The sequence below is a fragment of the Nerophis ophidion genome, linkage group LG03, assembly GCF_033978795.1.
Source record: "Nerophis ophidion isolate RoL-2023_Sa linkage group LG03, RoL_Noph_v1.0, whole genome shotgun sequence".
NCBI classification, from domain to species: Eukaryota; Metazoa; Chordata; class Actinopteri; order Syngnathiformes; family Syngnathidae; genus Nerophis; species Nerophis ophidion.
The window spans coordinates 13,432,752-13,446,434 of record NC_084613.1 but is presented as its reverse complement, the minus strand read 5'-3'; the positions used below and the strand labels follow the sequence as shown (position 1 = coordinate 13,446,434).

The 13,683-nt window shown below is 38.0% G+C and overlaps 1 long non-coding RNA gene across 2 annotated transcripts; it reads left to right on the top strand.

Moving 5' to 3' along the window:
- The first annotated feature begins 834 nt into the window (after positions 1–834).
- On the top strand, positions 835–11,404 carry LOC133549147 (uncharacterized). 2 transcript variants are annotated; one of them, XR_009806033.1, is made up of 8 exons: positions 835–2,006; positions 2,549–2,683; positions 6,220–6,295; positions 7,213–7,290; positions 7,824–7,901; positions 8,434–8,511; positions 10,965–11,036; positions 11,153–11,404. It is a non-coding gene; the product is annotated as an uncharacterized LOC133549147 (long non-coding RNA). The 2 variants fall into 2 exon arrangements; XR_009806032.1 differs by lacking the exon at positions 835–2,006 and having other exon boundaries at positions 2,116–2,683.
- Positions 11,405–13,683: the final 2,279 nt, after the last annotated feature.

The window sequence follows — 13,683 nt, the reverse complement described above, 5'->3', positions numbered from 1 at the left end:
CTTAGACTTAAATTGGTCAGATCTAGTTTTATACTAAGATTAGTCAATCTAGTCTTAGACTTAAATTGGTTAGATATAGTCTTACACTAAGATTGTTCGATATAGTCTTAGACTAAGATTGGTCATATCTAGTCTTGGACTTATATCGGTCAGATTTTGTCTTACACTAAGATTGGTCGATATAGTCTTCGACTAAGATTGGTCAGATCTAGTCTTAGACTTAGATTGGTCAGTTCTAGTCTCAGACTTTGATGGTCAGAGCTAGCGTTAGACTAAGATTGGTCAGATTTATTCATTGACTTAGATTGGTCAGATCGAGTATTAGACTTGATTGGTCAGAACTAGTCTTAGACTAAGATTGGTCAGATCTAGTCTTAGACTTAGATTGGTCAGATCTAGTCTTAGACTTGGATTGGTCAGATCTAGTCTCAGAGTAAGATTGGTCAGATCAAGTCTTAGACTTAGATTGGTCAAATATAGTCTTAGACTAAGATTGGTCACATCTAGTCTTACGAGTTAGATCGGATATATAGTGGGTATTTTTTTCTGAATGGCTCCAACATAAAATACAATCCTGCGTGGGTGTTTGCTCCAAATGAAAGAAACACGTTAACAATAGTTGGAGGTAACCAATCACAAGAGTCACATTGTGTATTGTGAATGTACGACATCGCTACACAATGCACACACACACTCATCACAGCACAGCTAGTCCTTGAACGCATCGCCGGGCTGCAATTCCACCGCCACTTTTGTTTTTCCATGGTCTCTGTTTGCCAACGCGTCTCACACAATGGCAGGAAGAGGAAACACGTCGTGGGAAGATAGTGTGTGTGTGTGTGTGTGTGTGTGTGTGCGTTTGTCAAAGTGACATATGGGGACATTTTTATGAAATTTCACCTTACATATGAGGACCTGTTGAAATATGAGGACATTTTCCATGTCCCCATATTTCCCGCAATGCTATCGTGTTCTAGACCCTCCCAGCATGTTCCCAGACCAAAAATCTCTAAAGTCTTCATTTGTCAAATTTTCAGAAAAAGTGTGTGAAAGTGTGTTTAATTTTTTTGGTCACCTTCGATTTTGCCCCTAGTGGCCATCTTTGCTATTAGGACACACACACACACACACTTGTCCTCATATGTCATATGTCCTCATATGTCATGTGGGTCAGAAACTCACACACTCCAACATTTGAAAAACATCTAATCATTACAGCAATAAACATACTTTTGAATTCTAAATCAAATAACACATTTTCAACTGATCTGATGATCTCAACCTTTTTTATGTTAGTTTTATCTATTCATTTGGTTTATCTGGAGAGGATTTGGGCTAGACAGTCAATAATAAAGGGATTATGGTGATGATTTAATCGGTTTGATTCAGTATTTTACTGTATTGGGCTTTTTTCTATTCTGTTGTCTAAAATACAATGCCGCACAATAATTACTTTAAATGTGCCTGAAAAAAAACCTTCAACCTTGATTGAGACAAAGGCGATAATTCAAATGCAATTCAAACTACATACAGTATTTAATATTTTCAAATGGTTACAATAGCACATGATTTTGGTATTTTTATCTTTGGGACAAATTTTGGATTCAATTGGGGATTGTTTTTGGAGGTATTCACTTCACATTGTGTTCAAGATGCTTACTTCCGCCCACTCTGAAGAGTCTCGGAGTCTGATTGGTCCAATTTTCAGTTAGGCGCTGCCTGATTGGCCAGTGGATGATGTCTGCTCCTAACAGAGGGCTAAATCACTAGTTAACTATTTTCATCTTGGAAGTTATACAGCTCACGTATCACACTTAATATTGAATATATATAAAAAGGGTTTTCCAAAAGGACCATTTATAATCGAAATACACAACTTCACACACGATTTTGAGCACAACAGAGCGCTCAGTGAACATCACTTCCGGGACCTGCAGCACCGGAAGGGGACATCTATCTTGGCCACAAACCATCTTTGACAGTCTTCGGCAGCATGGTTGAATCAGGTGAGCATAAAATGGAGTTTAAAGTAATTAAATAGACCAATGTTTTTTAACATAGGAAAATAGTTCATTATAAACAACAGTAAAATGTTTTTTGTTATTAATTGCAACCAGATTTGATTTTATGAGGTTAAATAAAGCATTTCAGTTCTGGGCCAAGGCCAAAAGGCATTTAAATTTTTTTTTTTTTTAAGTTGCATGGAAGATTATAAGTAGCAGTGATTGTCACACACACACTAGGTGTGGTGAAATTATTCTCTGCATTTGACCCATCACCCTTGATCACTATGCAAGTAAACCTTTTCTTAATTTTAAACAAGACAGACTAGAGTTCTTCAAATTGTTTATACTTTTTCTCAAATACAAATATTTCAAGCTGATAAGCACTGTGGACTTGGCATGTTACTGATATTGTTACATTAGTTCTTTGTTTGAGAAGCTTCATGTCTGCATTGAGCCTAAATTTAACAGTTTTTGAAGGGTTTAGTTCTTTGTTTTATTTCTGTGTCACTGACTTTTTTCATTTTTATGTGTGGATTTGTTAGGCGCATCAACACATGATATAGACATCGTGCCCAAAAGAAGAGCGAGATGTAATCCTGAGGCTGAAGCCACCGAGTTTATGTGATCTGGATGTGACAAGTCTTGTTTTAAGGCCCAGTGGATCAATGATTGGAAAGGTATGTCTTGTTATGTATCATATCAATGGTAACTGTATCAACATCTCATTTGGATCATTTCCTTACTGTCTAATAGAGGTTGTATTATATGGCTTTATTTAGAAGTGTTTGGAATAACAGCGTTCCACGTCCCAAGAGCTAGCTTCTGTAGCCGAGGATCGGACCGCCAAGTGCCCTGCCTTCGGCTGCCGCCCAGTTCACAATGCACCCGACCTCTATGGCCCCTCGGAGTCTTGTTCACGAGTGGGGGAAGAGTGGATCGTGAGATCGACAGGCGGATCGGTGCGGCGTCTTCAGTAATGCGGACGTTGTATCGATCCGTTGTGGTGAAGAAGGAGCTGAGCCGGAAGGCAAAGCTCTCAATTTACCGGTCGATCTACGTTCCCATCCTCACCTATGGTCATGAGCTTTGGGTCATGACCGAAAGGATAAGATCACGGGTACAAGCGGCCCAAATGAGTTTCCAGGTCTCTCCCTTAGAGATAGGGTGAGAAGCTCTGCCATCCGGGAGGAACTCAAAGTAAAGCCGCTGCTCCTCCACATGGAGAGGAGCCAGATGAGGTGGTTCGGGCATCTGGTCAGGATGCCACCCGAACGCCTCCCTAGGGAGGTGTTTAGGGCACGTCCAACCGGTAGGAGGCCACGGGGAAGACCCAGGACACGTTGGGAAGACTATGTCTCCCGGCTGGCCTGGGAACGCCTCGGGATCCCCCGGGAAGAGCTAGACGAAGTGGCTGGGGAGAGGGAAGTCTGGGCTTCCCTGCTTAGGCTGCTGCCACCGCGACCCCACCTCGGAAAAGCGGAAGATGATGGATGGATGAATGGATGGTATAACAGCGGTATATGAAAACGATGTTACTAATGCTGTTACTTTTACCGGTAACGAGTAATCTAATAACTTTTATGTACGCTACAACGCTGTTACACGATGCGTTTTATGTAATCTGGCATGCTACTTTTGATGTGATTGTATGTCAACAAGACAGCGTTAGAAGCACAAAAGGTTTAGTGCAGGTAATATCTTATCACTAATGAAAGCATCCCCCGGAAGTAATTACGAACACAATATCAAATAGAAAGAGGCCTCATCCACACGCAAACAAAAACATTCAACAGAACTATCTTAACTGCCACTGCTAAGCTAAAAAATACAGCTGAACTATTTTGCTATGTCTGGGCGCTGACGTCCCACTTGGCAAAAGGCACAGCTTTTTAAAGGCACACACACACTCTGCTCTCGTGAAATGTCTCTCAACTGCATATGCTAGATATTTAAAACTTTTCTTTTTCAAGTAACACATTAATTACAAACCCCGTTTCCATATGAGTTGGGAAATTGTGTTGGATGTAAATCCAAACGGAATAATTTTTTTTACAAATAATAATTAACTTAGAATTTCATGGCTGTAACACGTGCCAAAGTAGTTGGGAAAGGGCATGTTCACCACTGTGTTACATCACCTTTTCTTTCAACAACACTCAATAACCGTTTGGGAACTGAGGAAACTAATTGTTGAAGCTTGGAAGGTGGAATTCTTTCCCATTCTTGTTTTATGTAGAGCTTCAGTCCTTCAACAGTCCGTGGTCTCCTCTGTCGTATTTTACGCTTCATAATGCACCACACCTTTTTGATAGGACTGCAGGCCGGTCAGGAAAGTACCTGCACTCTTTTTTTATGAAGCTGAACACGTGCTGAATGTGGCTTGGCATTGTCTTGCTGAAATAAGCAGGGGCGTCCATGAAAAAGTTGGCGCTTAAGTGGCAGCAAATGTTGTTCCAAACAGATGGGTAACTTACAGATGTGTAAGTTACCCATGCCTTGGGCACTAATGCACCCCCATACCATCACAGATGCTGGCTTTTCAACTTTGCATCGATAACAGTCTGGATGGTTCGCTTCCCCTTTGGTCCGGATGAAACGGTGTCGAATATTTCCAAAAACAATTTGAAATTTGGGCTCGTTAGACCACAGAACACCTTTCCACTTTGCATCAGTCCATCTTAGATAATCTCGGGCCCAGAGAAGCCGGCGGCGTTTCTGGATGTTGATAATTGGCTTTCGCTTTGCATAATAGAGCTTTAACTTGCACTTACAGATATAGCAACAAACTGTATTTAGTGACAGTGGTTTTCTGAAGTGGGCTTCACGGTGGCAGAGGGGTTAGTGCGTCTGCCTCACAATACGAAGGTCCTGCAGTCCTGGGTTCAAATCCAGCCTCGGGATCTTCCTGTGTGGAGTTTGCATGTTCTCCCCGTGAATGCGTGGGTTCCCTCCGGGTACTCCGGCTTCCTCCCACTTCCAAAGACATGCACCTGGGGATAGGTTGATTGGCAACACTAAAAATTGGCCCTAGTGTGTGAATGTGAGTGTAAATGTTGTCTATCTGTGTTGGCCCTGCGATGAGGTGGTGACTTGTCCAGGGTGTACCCCGCCTTCCGCCCGATTGTAGCTGAGATAGGCACCAGCGCCCCCCGCGACCCCAAAAAGGGAATAAGCGGTAGAAAATGGATGGATGGATGGGTTTTCTGAAGTGTTCCTGAACTCATGTGGTGATATCCTTTAGAGATTGATGTCGGTTTTTGATACAGTGCCGTCTGAGGGATCGAAGGTCACGGTTATTCAATGTTAGTTTCCAGACATGCCGCTTACGTGGAGTGATTTCTCCAGATTCTCTGAACCTTTTGATGATATCATGGACTGTAGATATTGAAATCCCTAAATTTCTTGCAATTGCACTTTGAGAAACGTTGTTCTTAAACTGTTTGACTATTTGCTCACGCAGTTGTGGACAAAGGGGTGTACCTCGCCCCATCCTTTCCTGTGAAAGACTGAGCATTTTTTGGGAAGCTGTTTTTATACCCAATCATGGCACCCACCTGTTCCCAATTAGCCTTCACACCTGTGGGATGTCCCAAATAAGTGTTTGATGAGCATTTCTTAACTTTATCAGTATTTATTGCCACCTTTCCCAACTTCTTTGTCGCGTGTTGCTGGCATCAAATTCTAAAGTTATTGATTATTTGCACCAAAAAAAACGTTTATAAGTTTGAACATCAAATATGTTGTCTTTGTAGCATATTTAACTGAATATGGGTTGAAAAGGATTTGCAAATCATTGTATTCTGTTTATATTTACATCTAACACAATTTCCCAACTCATATGGAAACGGGGTTTGTACTTAATTTAATAATTAATTACATTTATGAAAGAGTAAATCTGTTTGTAATTGAATTTTTTGTCACGTAACGACTATTATTATTCCTTTTTAAAACAGATATTCCAAACATTGTTAATTGATAAACTGTTTTATCAGGATATGGTGTATTTGCTCTTGCATCAATTTAAAAAGGTTCTTTTGTGGTCGAGTACCGAGGGAAGTTCATCTCAAGACATGAGCGGGACAAGAGACAGAAACCCTCTATAAATATCTTTAGTATTTATCTGGCATTATATGCTCATAATGTTAACAGCAAAAAGTGCTGATAATGTTATGATTAATAAGTTCTAACATTATTTTTCTGTGTTTTGTTGCAGACACCAACTGTTGATGTTCTATCTCAACATTCTCCAGATTCATGTGAGCGATAAACCGACTTCATCCCTCCAACAGGTTATTACTTGACTATTTTACTATCCATCCATCCATCCATTTTCTACTACCTGTCCCTTTTTTGGGGTGGCGGGGTGTGCTGGAGCCTATCTGAGCTGCATTCGGGCGGAAGGCGGAGTACACCCTGGACAAGTCGCCACCTCATTACACGGCCAACACAAATAGACAACATTTACACTCACATTCACACACTAGGGCCAATTTAGTGTTGCCAATCAACCTATCCCCAGGTGCATGTCTTTGGAGGTAAGATGAAGCCGTAATACCCGGAGGGAACCCACGCAGTCACGGGGAGAACATGCAAACTCCACACAGAAAGATCACGAGCCCAGGATTTAACTCAGGACTACTCAGGACCTTCGATTTGTGACACACATGCACTAACCCCTGTTCCACCGTGCTGCCCTATATCTGCTAAAAACTTGACACAACCTATACTTCAAAAGACATTTAATTCTTTTAACCTCTCACAGATCAGTTTATATGACAACATTTTTTAAGGGTACATCCATGTTAGTCAGTGTGGAAATAACAACTCATGTTTAGCAAAACAGGAGATGTTACAGGTCAGCAACATGAATTCTGTATGTGATCACTTGTCATGTACTCATATTGTTTGAACTAAAAAAGACTTCAGTGTGTTTCATATAAGGTCCTCATATTTTCTGAACCACATTAGTGTGTGTTACAATGTTTAATTCAAAGCTTTAAAATGAGTGTTTCAATCCAGGTCCTCATATTTTCTGAACCACATTTTAGTGAATGTTACATTCTTAAATAATAGTCTAAGAGCTAAAACGCTATAATAATCTTTACTGTTTATGTAGAATTATATGCTCAGAATATTATCAACCAAAAGTGGTTGTTAATGTTATAATTAATTAGTTCTGACATTATATTTTTGTGTTTTGTTGCAGACACCAACTGTTGGGGTTCTATCTCAACATTCTCCAGATTCAGATGTGAGCGATAAACCGACTTCATCCCTCCAACAGGTTATTACAAGTCTATTTTTACTATATTTGCTCTAAATGTGACCCAACCTATATTTTGAAAGACATTTATTAATTTTAATCTCTCACAGATCAGTTTATTTGACAACATTTTCGTAAGGGTACATCCATGTTAGTCAGTAAGGAGTTTGGAACTCATGTTTAGCAAAACAGGAGATGTTACAAGTCAACAACATACATTCTACATGTGACCACTCGTCATGTCCTTATATTGTTTGAACCAAGAAAGACTTAGGTGTGTTTCATATAAGGTCCTCATATTTTCTAAACCAGATTAGTGTGTGTTACAATGTTAATGTCCAAGCTTTAAAATGAGTGTCTCAATTCAGGTCCTCATATTTTCTGAACCAGATTTTAGTGTGTTTTATATTCTTAATTAATTGTCTAAGAGCTGAAACTCTGTAATAATCTTTACTATTTATCTGGCATTGTATGCTCAGAGTTTTATCAACAAAAAGTGCTGATAATGTTATAATTAATTAGTTTTGACATTATATTTTTGTGTTTTGTTGCAGAAACCAACTGTTGAGGTTCCATCTCAACATTCTCCAGATTCAGATGTGAGCCATTAACTGACTTCATCCCTCCAACAGGTTATTACATGTCTATTTTTACTATATCTGCTCTAAATTTGACCCAACCTATATTTTGAAAGACATTTATTTATTTTAATCTCTCACAGATCAGTTTATATGACAACTTTTTCGCAAGGGTACATCCATGCTAGTCAGTAGGAAGTTTAGAACTCATGTTTAGCAAAACAGGAGATGTTACAAGTCAACAACATAAATTCTACATGTGAGCACTCGTCATGTCCTTATATTGTTTGAAGCAAGAAAGACTTAGGTGTGTTTCATATAAGGTCCTCATATTTTCTGAACCAGAAAATGTGTGTTACAATGTTAATGTCAAAGCTTTAAAATGAGTGTCTCAATTCAGGTCCTCATATTTTCTGAACCAGATTTTTGTGTGTGTTACATTCTTAATGAATTGTCTAAGAGCTGAAACTCTGTAATAATTTTTACCCTTTATCTGGCATTGTATGCTCAGATTTTTATCAACAAAAAGTGGTGAGAATGTTATAATTAATTAGTTATGACATTATATTTTTGTGTTTTGTTGCAGAAACCAACTGTTGAGGTTCTATCTCAACATTCTCTAGATTCAGATGACAGCCATAAACCGACTTCATCCCTCCAACAGGTTATTACATGTCTATTTTTACTATATCTGCTCTAAATTTGACCCAACCTATATTTTGAAAGACATTTATTAATTTTAATCTCTCACAGATCAGTTTATATGACATCATTTTCGTAAGGGTACATCCATGTTAGTCAGTAGGGAGTTTGGAACTCATGTTTAGCAAAACAGGAGATGTTTACAGCCGGTTTCTGCAGCGCTGTTTTCATTGATCAAAGTATTTTTTCGGTGGTCGTGTTTTTGGTACATAACTTGTAAATAGTGCGCAAATAATAGGCTATATATATATATATATATATATATATATATATATATACATATATATATATATATATATATATATATATATATATATAAATACATTCAAACCCCGTTTCCATATGAGTTGGGAAATTGTGTTAGATGTACATATAAACGGGATACAATGATTTGCAAAGAATTTTCAACCCCAATTCTGTTGAATATGCTACAAAGACAACATATTAGATGTTAAAACTGCTAAACATTTTTTTTGCAAAGAATTTAGGGATTTTACCATCTAGGGTCCGTAAAATTATCAAAAGGTTCAGAGAATCTGGAGAAATCACTGGACGTAAGCGATGTACTGCATTAAAAACCGCCATCAGTGTGTAAAAGATATCACCACATGGGCTCAGAAATACTTCAGAAAACCACTGTCAGTTACTACAGTTGGTCGCTACATCTGTAAATGCAAGTTAAAACTCTACTATGCAAAGCAAATGCCATTTATCAACAACACAGAGGAACGTCGCGGGCTTCGCTGTGCCCGAGCTCATCTAAGATGGACTGATGCAAAGTGGAAAAGTGTTCTGTGGTCTGACGAGTCCACATTTCAAATTATATATGGAAATTGTGGACGTGGTGTTCTCCGGAACAAAGAGGAAAATAACCATCCGGATTGTTATAGGCGCAAAGTTCAAAAGCCAGCATGTGTGATGGTATGGGGGTGTATTAGTGCCCAAATCATGGGTAACTTACACATCTGAGAAGGCACCATTAATGCTGAATGGTCCATACAGGTTTTGGAGCAACATATGTTGTCATCCAAGCCACATTATCATGGACGCCCCTGCTTATTTCAGCAAAACAATGCCAAGCCACGTGTTACAACAGCGTGTCTTCGTAGTAAAAGAGTGCGGGTACTTTCCTGGTCCGCCTGCAGTCCAGACATGTCTCCCATCGAAAATGTGTAGCGCATTATGAAGCGTAAAATACGACAACTTAAGCTCTACATCAAGCAAGAATGGTAAAGAATTCTACTTTCAAAGCTTCAACAATTAGTTTCCTCAGTTCCCAAACGTTTATTGAGTGTTGTTAAAAGAAAATGTGATGTAACACAGTGGTGAACATGCCCTTTCCCAACTACTTTGGCACGTGTTGCAGCCATGAAATTCTAAGTTAATTATTATTTGCAAAAAAAAAAAAGTTTGAGTTTTAACATCAAATATGTTGTCTTTGTAATGCTTTCAATTGAATATGGGTTGAAAAGGATTTGCAAATCATTGTATTCAGTTTATATTTACATCTAACACAATTTTCCCAACTTTTTTGTATATATATTAGGGTTGGGCAACGATTAAAATGTTTAATCGAAGTTAATCGCACTATTTCTCTTATTAATCGCGATTAACTGCATTGTATACGCAAAGCCCAATAATGAATTCAAAAGTAGTGTGTAGTGCACCTTTATTGGAATATTCTCCCACATGAACAAAAGCGCCAAAACATTTGCTGTGCAAACACAATTTAAATCAGTCCTTGTTAAACAGTAGCAGTTAAATAGCATATTTTATGAAAATCAACTCCAAAAATGTAAATACAAACATTTAAGCTTATTGCCACTGCCAGGGTATTTAAGTTATCCTGTTTGTTATGGACAATAAATATAATCTACATACAAATCTCTGAGCCACAATCATAACATCTGAACAGGCAATTTCTGAGGTAACAGCAGAAACATTTTTTTTTTATCAGGGATCTTATGTTTAAAAAACTTATATTATAGGTAGTGGGCTGTTTTAGGGAATTTTTGATCAAATTATCCTTAGTAGCAATATTAATAATGTTGTGTTTATTCTGCGTAGTGCACTTAAAATAATTATGACCATATCTGTTTGCTTGGTGCTTTGATAAACTGAACGCATATACATGGTACTATATTGTAATGTTATGAGCCAGGGGAAAAAAGAACTACCCTACCCAGCATGCAACAGGAGTGACGAGCATGCGCGGTAGCCCGGGATAGGTTGTGTCGCCATGACGGCATCTTGTATGTTGTGATATGCACGCTCTGAAAGCAAACGTTAAGAACTCAGCCAACACTCCTCGTCTGCATTATTCATAAATAGACAGACAACACATATACTCCGCTGCTTCACAAAGCACAATATTTTAAATGTTTACTTTTACAGTTTTCTAATTCTTCCTTTCAGATTGACAGCAGGACAAATCGCTGGAAGTGGGTATGTCTCAAGCTTCTTCCACTTGGTCCACTCCAAAGCGGGGTAAATAAATAATCCACATAATTTACTAGAATATTATATTACGTTTTGCACCTTTTCACTGTGTTATAGTCATTATTCCTTCAGTAAGAAATTGTATTTTGTCTCCTTTATGACAGCTGCAAAGGGGAAGAAGTGGAAGCAGTTGAATGACACATGTTGCATTTTGTAACTGGCAACAAAGTACCAGGTAAAAAAGATTGTGAAGCCTCCCTCCATAAAGAACTAGTAACTCTACAGGACAGAGATTGGCTTGACATCAAGTACTACATCCATAACAGAATTATATTTAAAAAAGGAAAAAAAAATGTTTTCCCACATCTTCTGTGGTAGTTTGAGTATGTTACCAGCAATTAAAAAAGCAAAATAAACAGCAAGCGTTTTGTATTTATTCCAGATACTTCTTAGCGACAAAATCCACAAAAACAATTCAGTTACACTTAATCGACAATTACATTTTTACCCATGTTTCTTTTAAACTCTTCTTGGTTTTAGATTACAGTAGCATGGGATTGGGATTTTTTTTAAAATGACAACACATCAACTAAACCAACTCAGGTGGTTTTGTTAAGTCTCTGATGTCATTAGCCTCATATGTCACATGAACCTGAAATCTTAAACACTCTGTGATGTCATGGTTGTCATATTTCACAAACTAGAAATCTTAAACACTCTGTGACGTCATGGTCATCATATGTCACATAAACTTGAAATCTTAAACACTCTGTGACGTCATGGTCATCATATGTCACATGAACCTGAAATCTTAAACACTCTGTGACGTCATGGTCATCATATGTCACATAAACTTGAAATCTTAAACACTCTGGTCTTCATTTGTCACCTAAACCTGACAAGTCCTCATATGTACCATAAAAATCAGGTTCAGAAAAAAACAAAAGAGTTGCAAAAATCTCAATAGACCACTGTGTTTCTAAAATTCTGGTTCACTAACCGTCTGATTCCCAGGCCTGTAGGACCATTGGAAAGGCATGTCCCCATATGTCACGTTTTTGTCATAAGTCCTCATATGTCACCCAAACACGTATGTGTGTGTGTGTGTGTGTGTGTGTGTGTGTGTGTGTGTGTGTGTTGGAAAGCAAACAGCGCCACGGTCTGGTTGCTAGTAGTGAACTAACATCCATCCATCAATCAATCAATCAATCAATCTTTATTTATATAGCCCTAAATCACAAGTGTCTCAAAGGGCTGCACAAACCACAACGACATCCTCGGTAGAGCCCACATAAGGGCAAAGAAAAACTCACAAATATCCATCCATCCATCCGTTTCCTACCGCTTGTCCCTTTTGGGGTCGCGGGGGTTGCTGGAACAGTCAAGTCAGCAAGGATCAAACGTCCTTGTTTTCCGGTATGTTGTACAAAAGTGTGTATGTCCATACTTTTCAAAATAAAGGACACCACGAAAAAAAATTCATTATTGTCTTTGTTTGAACATAAAATGTTATGATAAATGTTTGTTATTGCAATGAAAGAACAGTACCACTTTATTAGTACTAGAACATTGTACAGTTCTCCTTTCCAAAGAATGTTTCCATGTTGCCAACATTTTTGAAAGTACCAAGGCGTGACATCGAGGGGCGGAGCTACATACAGCGCAGCGTGTTGATTGGTGGGCCGAGGGGAAACTAAAAAAAAATAAAAAGAGAGAGAGATTGTGGCCGCGCCCCCGCCATTCTTTGCCCTATGAAAAGCATATTAACGTGAAAAGTTGCGAACACTGTCGCCCTCTAGTGGCCAGTGTCGCAAACGCGGACAGTCTTCGGCGGATGTGGCGTCAGAGAAGAGACAGGAAGTAGCCAACAGTTTGAGGTTAGACAATAAAAGCGCTTTTTCCATGACCGGACTTAAAACATCGACCTGATATCAACATATAAATCAGGGGTCAGCAACCTTTTTGAAACCAAGAGCTACTTCTTGGGTACTGATTAATGCGAAGGGCTACCAGTTTGATACACACTTAAATAAATTGCCAGAAATAGCCAATTTGCTCAATTTACCTTTAATAAATAAATCTATACAGTATATGTAAAAAATAAAGGGGTATTTCTGTCTGTCATATTTTTTTTCCCTTTTACGGAAGGTTTTTTGTAGAGAATAAATGATGAAAAAAACACTTAATTGAACGGTTTAAAAGAGGAGAAAACAGGAAAAAAAAGAAAATTACATTTTGAAACATAGTTTATCTTCAATTTCGACTCCTTAAAATTCAAAATTCAACCGAAAAAAAAGAAGAAAAAAACTAGCTAATTCGAATCTTTTTGAAAAAATATAAAAAAAATTTATGGAACATCATTAGTAATTTTTCCTGCTTAAGATTAATTTTAGAATGTTGATGACATGTTTTAAATAGGTTAAAATCCAATCTGCACTTTGTTAGAATATATAACAAATTGGACCAAGCTTTATTTCTAACAAAGACAAATCATTATTTCTTCTAGATTTTCCAGAACGAAAATTTTGAAAGAAATTCAACAGACTTTGAAATGAGATTTAAATTTGATTCTAAAGAATTTCTAGATTTACCAAAATATTTTTTTTAAATTTTAATCATAAGTTTGAAGAAATATTTCACAAATATTCTTCGTCGAAAAAACAGAAGCTAAAATGAGGAATTAAATTAAAATGTA